Below are 19967 nucleotides of genomic sequence, written 5' to 3'. Positions count from 1 at the left end.
TTCCGATTCTAGAGGCTTAGAAGTTCAGACTTCTAAGATCCAGGTGTCAGCAGTGTTGGTTCTTTCTGAGGCCTCACCTTGGCTTGTAGTTGGCTGTATTCTCCCCTTCTCCCCGTGTCCTCACGTGGTTGTCCGTGTGTGTGTGTGTGTGTGTGTGTGTGTGTGTGTGTGTGTGTGTGTCCTAATCTCTTCTTATGAGGACACCAGTCAGATTGGATTAGTGTTGGAGTAAAATGAGGATTAGGGGAATTCCCTGGCGGTCCAGTGGTTAGGACTCAGCCGTTTCACTCCCTGGGCGCCGAGTTCAATACCCAGTCTTGGAACTAAGACCCCGAATGCCTCGGGGTGTGGCCAGAAAAAAAAAAAGGGAAAAAAATAAAATGAGGATTAGGATCTCATTTTAACCTAATCACCTTTTTAAAGATCCCCGTCTCCAAATATAGTCACATTCTGAGATGTTGAGGGTCAGGGCTTTAACAAATGAATTGGGGGGCACACAATTCACCTCTGCTGACACTAAACACTATCCTTATACTAAAATTTATAGAACTGCACACTGAAAGAATTAAATCAATTTTACTGTTTAATACTCTAAAAATAAAAAAAAGAAGATGCAACAAATGGTTTGTGTTGGATCTTGGTTAGGACAACCAGCTATAGAGAACACTTGGGGATAATTAAAGGAAATGAAGATACAGGCTATTGTCAACTAAAAAAAATGCACAACTTAAAAGCTGAGAATTGTTTTTTTGTGTGTGTTTTTTTTGTGGTACGCGGGCCTCCTACTGTTGTGGCCTCTCCCGTTGGAGCACAGGCTCCGGACGCGCAGGCTCAGCGGCCATGGCTCACGGGCCTAGCCGCTCCGCGGCATGTGGGATCTTCCCAGACCGGGGCACAAACTCGTGTACTCTGCATCGGCAGGCGGACTCTCAACCATTGCACCACCAGGGAAGCCCGAGAATTATGTTTTATTTGGTGGACTTTCGTAGGACTTCAGGCCCGGGAGACAGCATCTCAAATAACTCTGAGAGACTGCTCTGAAGAGGAAGGGGGGAAGCCAGGATATATAGGAGTCTTTGCAACAAAAGCAGGTAGAACAGAAAATGAATTTTTCTAGTTATAAGTAAAATGGTCAACTGTATAAAAGTTTACAGTTTTTTACTCCAACTCAAGTTGGAGGGTATTGTTTTTTAAATTTCTGTGAACTTTATTGACCCTCGCATGATACAGACCCTGTGCTTAAGAACACACCTTGCAGCACTCGCCAGTTATTGCTGTATTTTATAGCAGAAATACACAAGCCATCTTTAAGGAAGAAAATATAAAAATGCTTATAAGTAGACATATGTTTTGCCAAAAGAAAGGTACGAAATGCCACATTCAAACTAAATGCTTCAAATGACCAATTGAAGGGGCTTCCCTGGATGGCGCATTGGTTAAGAATCTGCCTGCCAATGCAGAGGACACAGATTCGATCCCTGGTCTGGGAAGATCCCACATGCCGCGGAGCAACTAAGTCCATGCGCCCCAACTAGTGAGCCTGTGCTCTAGAGCCCGTGAGCCAGAGCTACTGAACCCACATGCCGCAACTAATAAGCCCATGTGCCTAGAGCCCATGCTCCACAACAAGAGAAGCCACTGCAATGAGAAGCCCTCACACCACAGCGAAGGGTAGTCCCTGCTGACCGCAACGAGAGAAAGCCCGCGCACAGCAACGAAGACCCAATGCAGCCAAAGATTATATATATATATATGATTTTAAAAAAAGACCAATTGGAGAACAAAACCGTCAGATTGGGAAGGTGTGTGGCATTTGGTTACAGTGAGACAATCACAAGACTGAGTGCTGAGGCCCCCAGACAAAATGGGTGCAGCCAGTGCAGAAAAGACAACTTCTAAAAGGTGTCGACAACCAGCCAGACACAGCCAGCCCACTGCCCCCACCTCCAAAAGGCCGTCTGTGCTTCTGGGTGAAGTCACCCAGCCATCAGCAGTGTGAGCAGATAAGCCACTAACTGCTGGGGTTCAGTGTCCAGAGGCTTCCGAGTGGCAGTCAATCTACCTTGAGTGCTGAGCTCACAGGTCTGGCTAAATACCACCAGTGGTTCATAGGCCCGAGGCAGCTCTTGTTGTAGCTCTAGTACCTGGTGTGTCTTTTAATAAAGGACTTGAAGTGGACAAACGCTAGCCTCAACCAGATGCCCTTAAAAACACATCAGCTGGGATTTTCCTGGTGGCATGGTGGTTAAGAAACAGCCTGCCAATGCAGGGGACATGAGTTCGACCCTTGGTCCAGGAAGATCCCACATGCTGTGGAGCAACTAAGCCCGTGTGCCACAACTATTGACCCTGCGCTCTAGAGCCCGCCACCCACAACTACTAAGCCCATGTGCTGCAACTACGCAAGCCCGCGGGGCTAGAGCCCGTGCTCCGCAACTAGAGAAGCCACCGCAATGAGAAGCCCGCGCACCACAACGAAGAGTAACCTCCGCTCGCCGCAACTAGAGAAAGCCCGTGGGCAGCAACAAAGACCCAACGCAGCCAAAAATAAATAAATTAATTTTTTTAAAAAATCAACTGATTTTCTTTGTCTACAGAAAGTAACAAACCAGGAGAGTATAGGGTAAGGTGACCCACTTTCAAAAGCCTGTCAAAGCACATCTTCCCCTAGAAGCTTCATCAACAGAAGACGTTTCCAATAAACTCAAGAGTAATTTGCCGCTTTACCTGGCAGATGGCGCGGTGTTGTTACCGTCCAGTAACTGCACGGCATCTACTAACTATTCACATCACCTCACTTAGCTGGGATCCCGTCTACCAGTCAGTGTAACCATCACTCATATTAGACTCTGACGTCAGCGTCAAGTCTTGAAACCACTGTCCGTTTGCAAATCTGAAGAACTCTAGATCAGAAAGCTGCTGTCTGCGCTGGCACTCTCAAGATCAGACAAGCAGCACGCTTTGGGGAACACGGCTCCATTTCTTTGATTCTTTCTCCAGCAATGGACAAAACTGATCTTTGGCTCATGCCTCACATAGGGAAACAAGCAGCTCCCTCATACAGAATACTCTCCGAAACACAAAATGAAATATGCTCAATTTTTATTGTTCAAGTTAAACTTGCACACTAGCAATTCGGTTCTATTTCCCCTAACCAAAATGTACCCCTTATAGAAATTAATAACAACCTAAATCTACTTTTCATTCAAAAAATCACGACAATTTTAAGAGTTTAAAAACTAGCTCCATTCCATTAACAAACCAAAACAATAACCACCCCTCAGACGTCTCTAGCTCAGGCCTCTGTCCTCTCCCTGTAACTCCCAGGCCAGTAGGCCAGCAGATAACTGGCCTTCCATCCTCAAGTTTACCCAGTAACTTCCCTGCTTCCAAAAAGCCTTTGTATTCCACCTCAAGAACTGCTACTCCAACAAGAGATGACAACGATTCGTATCAACAAATAAATGTCACACGTACTCAAATCAGTCAAGAATTGCTGCAAGAACTATTTCCCATTCCAGAGACCCAGAGGTTATTAACCCCCTTGGCAAGCAAGACCCTGCCACAGGCCAAGAAGAACACAGACACCTGGCTGAGAAACTGGCGGACACCAGCTCCTTTAAGAATACCAAACAACCTTCCCTCGAGGTCCCAGGGAGGACAACAGTTTTACAAATCAGCAATATTTATGAAGGGTATTTTCTGAAATGAGCAGTCATATGAAATGCTATTAAGTGTTTTCGCCTAATTTAATCAGAATATTAAGAGTTTTCACGTCCAATGGAAACTTATTTAAGCTTTTCTTGCTTTTTCTTATGTCAGTTAAAATAGTTCAGTTGCTTTAGGGATATCCCAGCCTTTTTGTATTTCAGAGTTTTCTAGCGACACAATAAAAAACGGAACTAAAAAACATTTCCTTGCAGTTTAAAATGCACACCTGAGAACTGTGGCATCTCACAACTGTGGATATGCTGACACGAGTTCTGCACGCCCGCTGCGGCCTCGGGGTCCGACTTCCCACGGGGGAAAGGTCCCTGGCCCTTGGGTTGCTGATCTCAAGCCCCAGAGGCGGGGGAGGGGACGAAGGGAGCGGCTTTCCCGTGTCAAAGGTGAACATGCTTTGCACGTGGTGATGTTAACTGCGAGTCTTTGTTTTTAAAGGGAACATTTCCACAGTGACCTCGGCCCTTGCAATGTCCCGCCTTTTCTCATCCTTACTCCGGATATGTAGCGAACAGCGGGGAAACTGAGTGTGGACTACCAGGTGCAGGAGGAGGACACAAGGGAGCCGCTCAGCTGTGGGCAGTTGCCACAGGGTCGCCCAAGCAGGGAGCCCAAGTTCCAGGCGATCGGATAAGCTACGCGTGTCCCTGTGGCCTATCACTCAGGAGTAGGGGCGGGGTCTGGTTAAAATGTCCAATCAGCGGCGACTGGGCGGGGTCCGGACAACTTGCAATCAGAGTAGGATGGGGTGAGGAGAATTGAGCGTGGGGGCGGGGCAAGGATTACTGTCCAATCAAGGTCGGGGGCGGACGCAATTTCTGTGCCAGGGAGAGGCTGTCCGCCCTCTGCTTCGCTCGTGCGCACGCCGAGCTCGTGCGCGCCTGCCCCGCGTAGCCTCAGGTTTACGTTCCCCATCGCTCTCACCTGCCCAAGTCTCGGGGCCGCTGACATGACGCCGGAGAGAGCTCTGAGCGAGGTGGAGATGGTGAGTGCCCGAGCCGGGGTCGGAGACCAGGAGGGGCTGGTTCGAACCGGCAAGGAACCCGCTGGAAGCTGACGGGGTCCCGCGTCTCCCTCCCCGCTCCCCCTGCTAGTCTCCACCCCAATAAGCTCTCCGCCCTGGGGTGGGGTCTTGGCGTCCTGTCCCGTCCCCACGCGGGGGTCCCTCCTCGAGTCCTTTGCTGGGTGGGGTCGGAGGGAGGACAGGACTTGGGGAGGGCGGTTGGGGTGTCTGCAGGGGACCCACCCTGGACCTGACGGTTCTGCTTTCACTCTGGCTTCAGTTTTCAGTTAAGGGAAAATAACGGATCCTTTCCCCCTCTCCTTCCACTTAGAGTAGTAAGTTCCTCAGGTCTGTTCTTGGTCTCCTGGCGCGGAGCGTGTTGTTTCGACTCGTGTTGTTCTGGGAAGGGTCTCAGGAATGTCCTGTCTTCCACTGCAGTTGTGGGGAAAATGCAGAAAGTTCTGTGGAATTAATTGAAGAACGCTCAGCTAAAGTTGGAGTGGAAATGGACCTATAGGGAGAGCTCTCTGCGTCCCCCTCCCTCTCCCCAAGCTTCATCAATTACTCCAAACAGGTAGAGACCACCCTCTACATCTCCAACGGAAAGGCGCATCTTACTACCCAGCAGAAAGAAGAAAACCTCTCTGGGCCAGGACAGCCCAGGCACTGAGAAGCCTCCATATTTTGGACGCCCAGCTCCTCCAATGGACTCCTCGGTTATTACAGCCCCTCCAAACTACTCCTTTTCCCTATAATAGTAAGCGCCCCTTCATTATTCTCTGGGTTTGCCGGTGGTCCGTCATAGATTGCGGTTACTCCCTCTATTGCTGAACTCACTTTTGCTGGTAAGATAAGTGGCTATTACACTGATAAACTTGACAGTACACTGAAATAAGCTCAACAAAGAGGTGGATTCATGTCTTTATAAAAATAATAGCGACTCTTCCATACAAGTTACAGAGTTCCTGACGCTCTGGTCCTGTTCCATTTCCTGTTAACACGTGGCATTCAGATTAATGAAAATTCTGTAAAATGTGACCTGTAAAAGCAACTAGTGTTCAATTCTGATTAATTTACAAACACTGTGTTACCATGAGGGTATTAGCTGATAACTGTTACCTGGGTTCTTGGAGCCCTTAATCAGTAGAAATTTATCAGACCAGGTGAAGAGTTCAGGCAAGGCTTTATTGAGGTTCCTGCTACAGCACGAGGGAGCGAGAACAAGTAACTGGTGCCTTTGCTGGATGCAGGAGGAGGGGCGGGCTGGTCCATTAAAGGGGGTGAGGGTGGGGGTAGGTGGGTGCGTGGGGCCGGAGGGGCGGCTTAGATGGTCTAGGCCACCCCCTTGGTGGTGCAGTGTGCGGGGATCATGCACAGGACTCTGCTTTTGCTCCCGTACCTCGGAAGTGGCAATTGGGTTTTGGCCTTTTTGTATCTTGTTGTTCTTAATTTGCCGCCACTGCGCATGCGTGCAGTTATTTTTAGTCCCTTAGCGTTTCTTTGCATCTGTTGCTGGAGGAGATGGCTGTCCAGGTGCAAGCACTGCAGCAAAGGGTCCCGGGTCCCAGCCTGCCTCAATGCCTGTCTTCTGAAAGGAATAAGCAGGATCCAGTTATTAAAACCGTAAAAGTGCCCTAGAATTTTCCTCTGCGTTATCCGTGAACACAGGTGGAAGCAGGGATCCTGCAGGCTCCCATTCACACTCTGGGAGGAGGGGCTTTGTCTCCTGTAAATGACCCACGGAGCTTGAAGCAGGGGCATCCCCTGGGGTGGGGGACAAGCTGAGCGCAAAGCTGAGCCTGCGAGGGAGGTGAAGGGAGGTGCCCTGGGGTCTTGCTGCCCCCTCACCCCATGCAGGTGGCCTCCAGACCATGGAACTACCACAGGAGGAGCTGTTGATGCCATGATCATGAGGGGAGGGGACCCACTTCCAGTAGTGCTGGGGGTAGTGTGTCCTCTCTGAGGTGTGCTGTGCTTGCCGTGGGGCTGCTCTTAAATCGTGTGACTTTTGCATTAAGTTAATGATGCCAAAATGATCTTGGCTCTGTGCACCGATGCGGAACAGAAATATGGAGAGAGAGTTTTGAGGAAAAGAAAGAATAGCTGGATTCTTTGCCAGGCAAAGGGGGGAACACAGTAGGCTAGCGCCTCAAGAGCTGTGCCCCCTCCAGAGGGTAGAGAGAAGTTTTTTATACTCAGGACTCTCGGTCTGGGGTGGGTGATAAGGATCAAAGTTGTGAAGGTCTTGCATTTTTTTCTTGCATTATTTCAAAGTGGTCACAGCTGGCGTTAGGCAGCCTGGCAACCGGGTCTGGTATCCCTGAAGTTACAGGACTGTGAAATAAAGAGCGCTACAAGGGAGTGTAGGGGAGAAGAGTGCCAGGTGCAGAGTGTTGATTCATGTGGATTCCTAGAGTAATCAGCTTTGGGAAGGACGAGTCTAGCTACAGGTGTTTGTTAGTAGTAACAGCTACAGGATAACCAAGGTCGCTTATCTCAGGCCCGTTTGGCTGGTCTGTGCCTAAGCCCGTTTGCTTCTTTCTGTTTTGCTGCAACATTAATAATAACAATATAAACACCTGTGGACTCAGCCCCCAGGTGTACAGGTAGGCCCTGGTACCTGTCGGCATCTCCTGAGCTTCTCCCACATCTTCTCTCCCTCCTGTTGCCAAGGTGACCTCTGTCCTGATTCTTTGTTATTATTCATACCTTTACCATCTCTTATCACCAAGCAGTGTGTCGTCTGATTTTGCCCCTTCAGTTTCCAATAAGTGAACGTTAGTTCATAAATCACCAGTAATGTCACACAGAAGTTTCTCTGGGGTTTCTCAGCCCCAGTCTGTTTCACACGTGCTGGTGTCTGAGGCTCAGCTCTCCCCATTGACTCATGTGTTCCAGTGCCTTTGCTGCCTGGGTTCTTCCAAGATTTCTTTTCTTTTTTTGGCTGCACCATGGCTTGTGGGATCTTAGTTCCCAGGCCCCCTGCAGTAGAAGCGCAGAGCCCTAACCTCTGGATGTCCAGGGAATTCCCCAAGTGCATTTTTTGATTAGCTAGCAATGCTGCGACAGTCATTCTTGTTTTTATCTCCAAGTGCGAGATGCGACTTGAGTTTCTGCACTTCAGAGAAAAAAGCGTGGCTTCGTAGCTTATGGATAAGTTTAAATTTACTCAGAAAATGCTGGTCGTGTCTGGAGTGTATTCTTGTCCCGCTGTTTATTTCTTCCTTGTGGTCCCCATCGCTGAGTGACCTCGATAAATATTTGTCCACCTCGAGTGGGAGCCGGGGTCTCTTTGTGGTTACGTAGGGTTCTTACCGGATGAGGGTGTGGTGGTTCATCTTCTGTGTGATGTGTGTATTTGTATGTTTATTGATTTCTTCAGTTTTCTTTAGATGCTCTGGGCATGAATCCTCTTTCGTTTGCAGGCACTGCCGATATTTTCTCCCCATGTGTGGTTTATCTTTTCATCCCCTTTATTCTGTGCTGGTGAATGGACTCAGGGTTAACAGAAATAAATTGGTCAGTCTCCTCCTTTGTAGCTTCTTTTTTATTTTCCTTATATAAGAAAAATCCGTATGCAGAAGTCGTGGGACACTTGCCTTTAACTTCTGAAAGTACTTCCCTGGCGGTCCAGTGGTAAAGACTCTGTGCTTCCACTGCAGGGGGTGTGGGTTCGATCCCTGGTCAGGAAACTAGGATCCCTCATGCCTCGGGGCTCGGCCAAAACCCCCCCAATAATCTGCATTAAATGGATTATTATACATGACATTGACAGTGTTACCCACCCCCCTACCCCACCTCCCGTAGACAGCCGTTTGTCATCGCCCTGTGAGCCAGTGCCTGCGCTGGAGGAGATTCCTGCCCCATGTCCATTGTTTCCCCAGGTCTGTGAGTCCCTCCTCCTGCTAATGCTGTGTGGCCCCAACTACTGTCCGGACTTAAATGCTTTGATGTGTTTTAGGGAAAGTTCTTCCACCTTGTTCTGTAGGAAACTTGGCTATTCTTAGACATTTGACTCTCATTTGTTTTTAGAAGTAGTTTTTCATAAAGAAACGAAAAAACCCGACCTGGTTTTGGATGTAATGGAATTTTCTTAACACTCTGCATCTGTTTGGGAGAGTTGCTATCGTGATGGCATTGTGTCTCTTTTCCGAGAACACGTACTCTCTCTTTCTTTCTACTTTGATGTCGTTCGGTAACACTTTATAATTTTCCCTTTATGATCGTTTCAGGGACTTCCCTGGCGGTCCAGCTGTTAAGACTCCGAGCTTCCATTGCAGGGGGCCCGGGTTTGATCTCTCATCGGGGAACTAAGATCCCGCAAGCCAAGTGGTGCGGCCGAAAAGATAAAAACCATCATTTTATGTCCTTCATTAGAGATTGCCTTGGAAGAAACTACAGCTGTCCGCACTGTGTTTGTCTGTTTTACTTTCACACAGAACATTTCACTTCTGATACTTCTGGTCACCAGAGCTATAGGGGTTTCCCAAACCCAGCAATTCTGTGACACCAACCAGGTGTCCTACAACCCAACTCAGTTCTGACACCGTCCACCTGGAGACAGTGTCAGACCCCCCACAGGTTAAGGGCTCAGTCCCTAAGGACCGTCCCCCCACCTTAGATGCTAATCAAAGGTAGTTGGTCCCTACGTTGCCCACAACTTCTGTCTGACTTGGCTACAGATCAGAGTTTCCCATCACCCCCTTCTCAGGTTCAGTTAATTTGCTAGAGTGGCTCTCAGACCTCAGGGAAACATGTGATTATGTTTACCAGTTGAGTGAAGCATATGATAAAAGATACACACGGACGTCCAGATGAAGAGATACACAGGGCGAGGTCTGGGAGCGTCCCGAGTGCAGGAGCTTCTGTGCCCCTGGACCTGGGGTGTGTCACCCTCCTGGTGTGGATGTGTTCACCTTGAAGCTCTCAGAACCCCCTGCTACTGGGATTTTAAGGAGGCTTCTTCACACAGGCGTGATCACTTATTCACTCCGTTTCCGGCCCCTCTCCCCTTTGGAGGTTGGCGGGAGGGGTTAAAAAGCCCAAGCTTCCAATCATGGTGCAGCCTTTCTGCTGACCAGCCCCATCCTGGAGCCCACCCAGTTGCCTCCACAGAACGAAAGATGCTCCTGGTGCACTTATCGCTTAGGAATTTACAAGGGTTTTAAGAGCTCTGTGCCAGGAACTGGGGTAGAGATCACTATATAAATTTGGTATTATTTCCCAGACATACTTTAGGACTTAAAATTTCTAACAAATTGAAAAGGTGCCATTAAAGTTAGTTTTAATGGTCTAGGTTATCCTCTCAAAATGTCTTTTAGCTGCTGTTACTAGTGATTCACAATGCACCAAGATCTGTTTTTGTATTGCATTTCTGGAAACTTACCAAAACCCCTATACTCTGATTTTAAGCTTATTCTCTGGTTCAGCTTCTTTGTGGATCTTCCATATGTAATACTTAGAGATATTTCATGTTGGATTGTATTTGGTTTACAATGTGATAGTTTCAGATGTACAGCAAAGTGATTCAGTTACACATATACATATATCTATTCTTTTTCAGTTTCTTTTCCCATTTAAGTTATTATGGAATATATATTTTTAAATTTTATTTATTTATGTTTGGCTGCGTTGGGTCTTCGTTGCTCCACGGCATGTGGGATCTTCCCGGAGCAGGGCTCGAACCCGTGTCCCCTGCAGTGGCAAGCGGTTTCTTAACCACTGCGCCACCAGGGAAGCCCTATTATGGAATATTGAGTAGAGTTCCCGGTGGTCTTTTTGGTTCTTGTTGGTTATCTATTTTATATATAGTAGTGTGTGTATTTTTAAAAATTAATTTTTATTGGACTATAGTTGCTTTACATTGTTGTGTTAGAGTACTGTGTGTATGTTAATCCCAAGCTCCTAATTTATCCCACCCCCCAGGTTTACCCTTTGGTAACCATAAGTTCGTTTTCGAAATCTGTGAGTCTGTTTCTGTTTTGTAAATAAGTTCATTTGTATCATTTTTTTCAAATAAGATCCAACATATGAGCGTTATTATATATTTGTCTTTCTCTGTCTGACTTCACTTACTATGACAATTCCTAGGTTCATCCATGTTGCTGCAAATGACATTATTTCATTATTTTTAATGGCTAAAAAATTCCATTGTATATAGGTACCACATCTTCTTTATCCATTCATCTGTTGACGGACATTTAGGTTGTTTGCATGTCTTGGCTATTGTAAATAGCACTGCAGTGAACACTGGGGTGATGTATTCTTTCAAAGCATGGTTTTCTCCAGATATATGCCTAAGAGTAAGATTGCTGGATCATATGCTAGCTCTATTTTAAGTTTTTTTAAGGAACCTCCTTGCTGTTCTCTATAGTAGCTGTACAAATTTACATTAATACCAACAGGGTAGGAGGGTTGCCTTTTTTCCACACCCTCTCCAGCATTAGAATTTGTAGACTGTTTGATGATGGCTATTCTGACTGGTGTGAGGTGATACCTCCTTGTTGTTTTGATTTGCATTTCTCTAATAATTAGCAATGTTGAGCATCTTTTTATGTGCCTCTTGGCCATCTGTATGTCTTCTTTGGAGAAATGTCTATTTAGGTCTTCTGCCTATTTTTTTCGTTTTTAAGATTATTTTTTTTGATGTGAACCATTTTTAAAGTCTTTATTGAATTTGTTACAATATTGCTTCTGTTTCGTGCCTTGGTTTTTTTGGCCATGAGACATGTGGGATCTTAGCTCCCCAACCAGGGATCGAACCCACCACCCTGCATTGGAAGGCGAGGTCTTAACCAGTGGACTACCAGGGAAGTCCCTTTCTGCCTATGTTTTGATTGGGTGTTTGTTTTTTTGATATTGAGCTGCATGAGCTGTTTTTAAATATTGGCGATTAATCCCTTGTTGGTTGCATCGTTTCTAAATATATTCTCCCATTCTGTGGGTTGTCTTTTTGTTTTGTTTATGGTTTCCTTTGCTGTGGAAAAGCTTTTGAGTTTAATGAGGTCCCATATGTTTATTTTTGTCTTTATTTTCATTACTGTAGGAGATGGATCAAAAATACTGCTGCGATTTATGTCAAAGAGTGTTCTGCCTATGCTTTCCTCTAAGAATTTTATAGTGTCTGGTCTTACATTTAGGTCTTTAATCCATTTTATTTTTGTGTATGTTGTTAGAGAATATTCTAATTTCATTCTTTACATTCAGGTGTCCAGTTTTCCCAGCACCACTTACTGAAGAGACTGTTTTCTCCATTGTATATTCTTGCCTCCTTTATTGTACGTTAATTGACCATAGGTGCGTGGGTTTATCTCTGGGCTTTCTGTCCCGTTCCATTGATCTATATTTCTGTTTTTGCGTTAGTGACACATGGTCTTGATCACAGTAGCTCCGTAGTATAGTCTGAAGTTAGGGAGCCTGATTCCTCCAGCTCCGTTCTTTGTTGACCCAAAGATTGCTTTGGCTATTTGGGGGTCTTCTGTGTTTCCATACAAATTAAAAAATTTTTTGTTCTAGTTCTGTGAAAATTGCCATTGGTAATTTGATAGGGATTGCACTGATTCTGCAGATTGCCTTGGGTAGTATAGTCATTTTGACAATATTGATTCTGTCAATCCAAGAAAATGGTATATCATTCCATCTGTTTTTGTCATGTTCAGTTTCTGTCATCAGCATCTTACAGTTTTCAGAGTACAGGTCTTTGCCTCCTTAGGTAGGTTTATTCCTAGGCATTTTATTTTATTTTATTTTTTATTTTTTATTTTTTTGCGGTACGAGGGCCTCTTACCGCTGTGGCCTCTCCCGTTGCGGAGCACAGGCTCCGGATGCGCAGGCTCAGCGGCCATGGCTCACGGGCCCAGCCGCTCCGCGGCATGTGGGATCTTCCCAGACCGGGGCATGAACCCGTGTCCCCTGCATTGGCAGGCGGACTCTCAACCACTGCGCCACCAGGGAAGCCCCGGTATTTTATTCTTTTTGATGTGATGGTAAATGGAATTGTTTCCTTAATTTCTCTTTCTGATCTTTTGTTGTTAGTGTATAGGAATGCAACAGGTTTCTGTGTATTAATTTTGTATCCTGCAACTTTACCGAATTCCTTGATGAGCTCTAGTAGTTTTCTGTAGCATCTTTATGGTTTTCTATGTATAGTATCATGTCATCTGCAAAGAGTGACAGTTTTACTTCTTCTTTTCCTTTTATTTCTATTTCTTCTCTGATTGCCATGGCCAGAACTTGCAAAACTATGCTGAGTAAAAGTGGCGAGAGTGGACATCCTTGTCTTGTTCCTGATCTTAGAGGAAATGCTTTCAGCTTTTCACCATTGAGTGTGATGTTAGTTGTGGATTTGTCATATATGGACTTCATTATGTTGAGGTATGTTCCCTCTATGCCCACTCCCTGGAGGATTTTATCATAAATCGGTTTTGAATTTTGTCAAAAACCTTTTTTCTATCTATTGAGATGATCAGATGGTTAAAGTGGTGTATCACAGTGATCGATCTGCAGATATTGAAGCATCCTTATATCCCTGGGGTAAATCCCACTTGATCTTGGTGTATGATCCTTTTCATGTATTGTTGGATTTGGTTTGCTAGTTATTTATTTATTTATTTATTTATTTATTGCAATGCTGCATGGCTTATGGGGTTTTAGTTCCCTGACCAGAGATTGAACCCAGATCTTCAGCAGTGAGAGCATGGAGTCCTAACCCCTGGACCGCCAGGGAATTCCCACGGTTTGCTAGTATTTTGTTCAGGATTTTTGCGTGTGTGTTCACCACTGATATTGGACTACAATTTTCTTTTTGTTGTGGTATCTTTGTCTGGTTTTGGTATCAGAGTGATGGTGGCCTCATAAAATGAGTTTGGGAGTGTTCCTTCCTTTGCAGTGTTTTGGAATAGTTTCAGAAGCACAGGCATTAACTCTTCTCTAAGTGTTTGACAGAATTCACCTGTGAAACAGTCTTGTCCTGGACTTTTGTTTGTTGGGAGTTTTTAAATCACAGTTTCAATTTTAATACTTGTGATTTTTCTCTTCATATTTTCTGTTTCTTCCTAGTTCAGTCTTGGGAGATTGTACTTTTCTAAGAATTTGTCCATTTCTTCTAGGTTGTCCATTTTATTGGCATGTAGTTGCTTGTAGTAGTCTCTTATGATCCTTTGTATTTCTGTGGTGTCTGTTGTAACTTCTCCATTTTCATTTCTAATTTTTTTGATTTGAGCCCTTTCCATTTTTTCCTAGATGAGTCTGGCTAAAGGTTTATCAGTTTTGTTGTTTATCTTTTGAAAGAAGCAGCTTTTACTTTCATTGATCTTTTCTATTCCTTTGTCTTTAATTTTATTCATTTCTGCTCTGATCTTGATGACTTCTTTCCTTCTACTAACTTTGGGTTTTATTTATTCTTCTTTCTCTAGTTGCTTTAGGTGTAAAGTTAGGTTATTTATTTGATATTTTTCTTGTTTCCTGAGGTACAACTGTATTGCTATAAACTGCCTTCTTAGAACTGTTTTTGCTGCGTCTTGTAGGTTTTGAATCGTGTTTTCGTTTTCATTTGTCTCTAGGTATTTTTGATTTCTGCTTTGATGTCTTCAGTGATCCATTGGTTGTTTAGTAGCATATTGTTTATTTAGCCTATATGTGTTTGTGTTTTTTACAGTTTTTTCTTGTTGAATTATACTCTCATAGCGTTGTGATCAGAAAAGATGCTTGATATGATTTCAGTTTTATAAATTTACCGAGGCTTGCTTTGTGGCTCAGTATGTGTTCTATTTTGGAGAATGTTCCATGTGCCCTTGAGAAGGATGTGTATTCTGCTGCTTCTGGTTGGAATGCTCTATAAATATCAATTAAGTCCATCTGATCTAGGGACTGCCATGGTGGCACAGGGGTTAAGAATCCGCCTGCCAATGCAGGGGACACAGGTTAGAGCCCTAGTCTGGGAAGATCCCACATGCTGCGGAGCAGCTAAGCCCATGCGCCACAATTACTGAGCCTATGCTCTAGAGCCTGTGAGCCAAAACTACTGAGCCCACGTGCCACAACTACTGAAGGCCCCGCGCCTAGAGCCTGTGCTCCACAACAAGAGAAGCCACTGAAATGAGAATCCTGTGCACCACAATCAACAGTAACCCCTGCTCACCGCAACTAAAGAAAGCCCATGCGCAGCAATGAAGACCCCTCGCAGCCAAAAATAAATAAATAAGTAAGTATTAAAAAGAGTCAATGTGGGGCTTCCCTGGTGGCGCAGTGTTTGGGAGTCCACCTGCCAGTGCAGGGGACGCGGGTTCGATCCCTGGCCCTGGAGGATCCCACATGCCACGGAGCAGCTGAGCCCGTGCACCACGGCTGCTGGGCCTGTGCTCTGGAGCCCATGAGCCACAAGTACTGAAGCCAGTACACCACGGCTGCTGAATCCCGCGTGCCTGGAGCCTGTGCTGTGCAGCGGGAGGGGCCACGACAATGAGAAGCCCGCACACCACAGGGAGGAGTGGCCCCGGCTCACCACAGCTGGAGAGGGCCTGCTTCCGGGCTCTGTCCAGCTATTCCTGCCATGCTTTTGTGCAGCCTCGCCAGGGCTGTCTACCCACATGCAATGAAAGGCCCCTTCAGGGAAACTGCCCCTGCCCTGGCTGGGCAACGAATAGTCCTCAGCCAGGCGGCCAGCAGCTCCACGGAAAGCATCTAAACACAAGGCGTCTGCTGCACGTGGCTCGAGTATTGGGGTATTTCCTGAGTGCCACCTGGGCTGTGGGCCCACGAGACCATCGTCACGTGGGAGGTGCCGGGGCACCGGTTCACCTCTGTCCTGCCAGCGCCAGTTCAGGAAGGAGGCCTCTGCAGGGGTGAGCCTGTGTGGTGCTGCATGTGCAACCCAAGGCATCAGGGCAGCTGGGGGCCAGCAGCCCGGTCTCAGGGCCTGGAGGGCCTCGGCTCCAGCAGGGCCCAGGGAGTAGCCGTCGTGGTGCGCCACTGCTCTGTAGCGCTAGGAGGGCTACCAGATGCCTGAGCAGCTAACAGCACATAAATTGCCTGCCGTAAATTGGGCCTGTCGGCCTACAGACCCCTGAACGTATGAGATGGTGTGTTTGTCCAGTGGATGAACCTACACTGACATGTCGTCACCACCCACAGTCCGCAGCTGACTTTGTATGTATGTTCTGTGGGTCTAGATGAAGATGCGTCCACCTTTATAGTGTCCTGCGAAACACGTTCGCTGCCCTAAAAAATGCCCTGTGCGCCTCCTAGTCACCCCTCCCCCAACCCCGATCCCCGGCAACCACTGGTCCTTTTACTGCCATCTCCACAGTCTTGTCTTTTCAAACAGATTTAGAAAAATCTTTTGATATGCTGTGATTTTTCTTCTTTAGACCGTTGAAGTGATTTTTAAAAATTATTTATTTTTATGATTTTTTGCTGTGTTGGGTCTTAGTTGCCGTATGTGGGATCTTCGTTGTGGCATGTGGGATCGTTCGTTGCAGCGCATGGGCTTGTCTCTAGTTGCGGCCCACGGGCTCTCTAGTTGTGGTGCATAGGATCCAGAGCACATGGGCTCTGTAGTTTGCAGCATGCTGGCTCCCTAGTTGAGGCGCGCAGGCTCAGTATTTGTGGTGCGTGGGCTTAGTTGCCCTGTGGCATGTGGGATCTTAGTTCCCTCACCAGGGATCAAACCCACGTCCCCTGCATTGGAAGGTGAATTCTTAACTACTGGACCACCAAGGAAGTCCCCTGAAGTGAATTCTGAATGTTGAGCCAGCCTTGCATACCTGGGATAAATACCACTTGGTTATGGTGTATAATTCTTCTATATTATTTGATTCAGTTTGTTAATATTTTTAAAAAATATTTATTTTGACTGCACTGGGTCTTAGTTGTGGCTTGCGGGATCTTCCTTGAGGCATGCGGTCTTCTTAGTTGCGGCATGCAAACTCTTAGTTGCGGCATGTGGGATCTAGTTCCCCGACCAGGGATCAAACCTGGGCCCCCCCATGGAGTCTTACCCAATGGACTACCAGGGAAATCCCCAGTTTGTTAATATTTTGTTTGGGATTTTTACATCACTGTTTGAGAGAGACTGATCTATAGTTTCCTTGTAATGTCTGTCTGGTTTTGTTATTAGGGAAATGCTTACCTCATAGAATGAGTTAGTGCACATTCCCTCTGCTTCTGTCCTCTGAAACTAATTGTAGAGAATTAATTTCTTCCTTAAATGTTTGGTAGAATTCACCAGTGAACCCATCTGGATCTGGTGTTTTCTGCTTTGGAAGGTTAGTAATTATATTATTTTTTACTTTACTTTTTTACTGAAGTACAGTTGATTTACAATAGTGTGTTAGTTTCAGGTGTACAGCACAGCGATTCAGTTTTATACACACACACGCACACATATCTTCTTCAGATTCTTTACTCTTACAGGTTGTTATAAAATATTGAGTATAGTTCCCTGTGCTATACTGTAGGTCCTTGTTAGTTATCTATTTTATATATAGTAGTGTGTATATGTTAATCCCAACTTCCTAATATATCCCTCTGTCCACGCCCCTTTCTCCTTTGGTAACCATAAGTTTGTTTCCTATGTCTGTGAGTCTCTTTCTATTTTGGAAATAAGTTCATTTGTATGTTTTATTTTCTTTTACTTATTTTATGTTTTAGGTTCTACATATAAGCGATATATGATATTTGTCTTTCTCTGGTTTACTTCACTTAGTATGACTATCTCTAGGTCCATCCATGTTGCTGCAAATGGCATTATTTCATTCTTTTTTATGGCTGAGTAATATTCCATTGTATGTGTACCACATCTTCTTTATCCAGTCATCTGTTGATAGAAATTTAGGTTGCTTCCATGTCTTGGCTATTGTAAATAGTGCTGCTGTGAACATTGGGATGTATGTATCTTTTTGAGTTACAGTTTTGTCCAGATATATGCCCAGTAGTGGGATTGCTGGATCATATGGTAATTCTGTTTTCAGTTTTTTAAGGACCCTCCATACTGTTTTCCGTAGTGGCTGCACCAATTTACATTGCCACCAACAGTGTAGCAAGGTTCCTGGAAGGTTACTGATTGTTCATTCAGTTTCTTTCATAGATATAGGACTATTCAGATTATCTATTTCTTCTTCTGTGAATTCTTGCAGGCTGTGTCTTTCAAGGAATAGGGCCATTCCATCGAGGTTATTAAATTTTGGGGTATAGTTATTCATAGTATTCCATTATTACCCTTTCAACGTCCATAAGACGTGTAATGATATCCCCTAGTTCTTTGCTGATAATAATAATTTCTGTCTTCTCTATTTTTTTCCTAGTTAGCATATGATTTTATTGATCTTTTCAGAGAGCCAGCTTTTGGTTTAGTTGATGTTCTCTACCAATTTCCTGTTTTAAATTTTATTGATTTCTGCTCCAAATTTTAGTATTTTTTTCTTCTGATTTAGTATTGTTTTCTACTTTAGATTTAATTTGCCCTTTTTCTAGTTTCTTAAGGTAGAGGTTTAGATTATTGATTTTTGATCTTGCTTCTTTTTTAATATATCCTTTCAGTGCTTTCTCTAAGCATTGCTTTCACTGCATCCCTCGCATTTAAAAAAAATTTATTTTATTTTTGGCTGCATTGGGTATTCATTGCTTCGTGCGGGCTTTTCTCTAGTTGTGGCGAGCACGGGCTTCTCATTGCAGTGGCTTCTCTTGCTGCAGAGCATGGGCTCTAGGCACGCATGCTTCAGTAGTTGTGGCTCATTAGTTGTGGCACATGGGCTTAGTTGCTCCATGGCATCTTCCTGTACCAGGGCTTGAACCCGTGTCCCCTGCATTGCCAGGTGGTTCTTAACCACTGTACCACCAGGGAAGCCCGCCAGGCAGATTCTTTTTTTTTTTTTTTTTTTTCCGCCGGGCAGATTCTTAACCACTGGGCAGGTGGTTCTTAACCACTGTGCCGCCAGGGAAGCCCTGCATCCCTCAAATTTTGATAAGTGTTATTTTCGTTTTCATTAAGTTCAAAATATTTTTTATTTCTCCGGAGATTTCTTCTTTGATCCATTTGTTATTTGGAAGTTTGTTGTTTACGAGTACTTGGGGGACTTTCCAGCTACCTTTATGTTATTTCCAATTTAATTCCACTGTGGCCTAAGAGCATCCACTGTGATTTCTATTCTTTTAAATTCATTAAGGTTTGTTTTATGGCCCAAGATATGGTGTTTGTTGGTGACGGTCCCATGTGCACTTGAGAGGATCTGTGTGCTGCTGTCTTTGGATGACGTCGTCCGTAGTTGTGAATTATATCCAGTTGTGGATGGTACTGTTGAGTTCATTTATCTTACTCACTTTTTGCCTCCAGGATCTGTCATTTCTGATAGAGATATATTGAAGTCTCTAACTTAAATAGTGGATTCATCCATTTCTCGATGCAGTCGTATCAGTTTTTGTCTCTAGCATGTGGACTCTGTTGTTAGGCGCACACGCACTAAGGGTTGTTATGTCTTCTTGGAGAATCGATGCCTTTATCATCATGTCGTGCCTCTCTTTATCTCTGAGAATTTTCCTTCCTCTGAAATCTGCTCTGTGTGAAATACAGCTACTAAGTTTTGTGGGTTTTTGTTTTTCGGGGTTTTTTTTGGGGGGGGGCTGCGTTGGGTCTTCGTTGCTGTGTGCAGGCTTTCTCTAGTTGCGGCGAGCGGGGGCTGCTCTTTGTTGTGGAGCACGGGCTCTAGGCGTGTGGGCTTCAGTAGTTGTGGCATGCGGGCTCAGTAGTTGTGGCTCGCGGGCTCTAGAGCACAGGCTCAGTAGTTGTGGTGCACGGGCTTAGCTGCTCCACGGCATGTGGGATCTTCCAGGGCCAGGGCTTGAACCCATGGCCCCTGCACTGGCAGGTGGATTCCCAAACACTGCACCACCAGGGAATTCCCTGCTGGGTGGCTTTTAATATTTGATGTTGCTCCTATGCCCCCCAGTCCATTGGTGATTGCCAGTCCCAACAGGACAGGGACAGGATGGCCCTTTCTGTGAGCAGGACAGCTCTAGTGGAAAAGTGTCAGAAGAGTGAAGGGTGCTGGGATCCTAAAAGGAAAAGTATTGTAACCGTAGGGGTTATCTCTGTGGATATGCTGCAGACTGGGCAGGGTCCAGTGGGCTTGCTCCTGACTGCTCGAGGCAGGTCCAAAGCAGAATCTGAATGAGGTGTTAATTATCATTTGGGGGCCGTGAGTGTACAGGGTGAGGGGCAGGCTTTGTGCTTGCATACAGTTAGTAG

This window comes from Delphinus delphis, chromosome 3, assembly GCF_949987515.2.
Source record: "Delphinus delphis chromosome 3, mDelDel1.2, whole genome shotgun sequence".
NCBI lineage: Eukaryota > Metazoa > Chordata > Mammalia > Artiodactyla > Delphinidae > Delphinus > Delphinus delphis.
The sequence above is the reverse complement of the archived record's forward strand: the minus strand, read 5'-3'. Positions refer to the sequence as shown.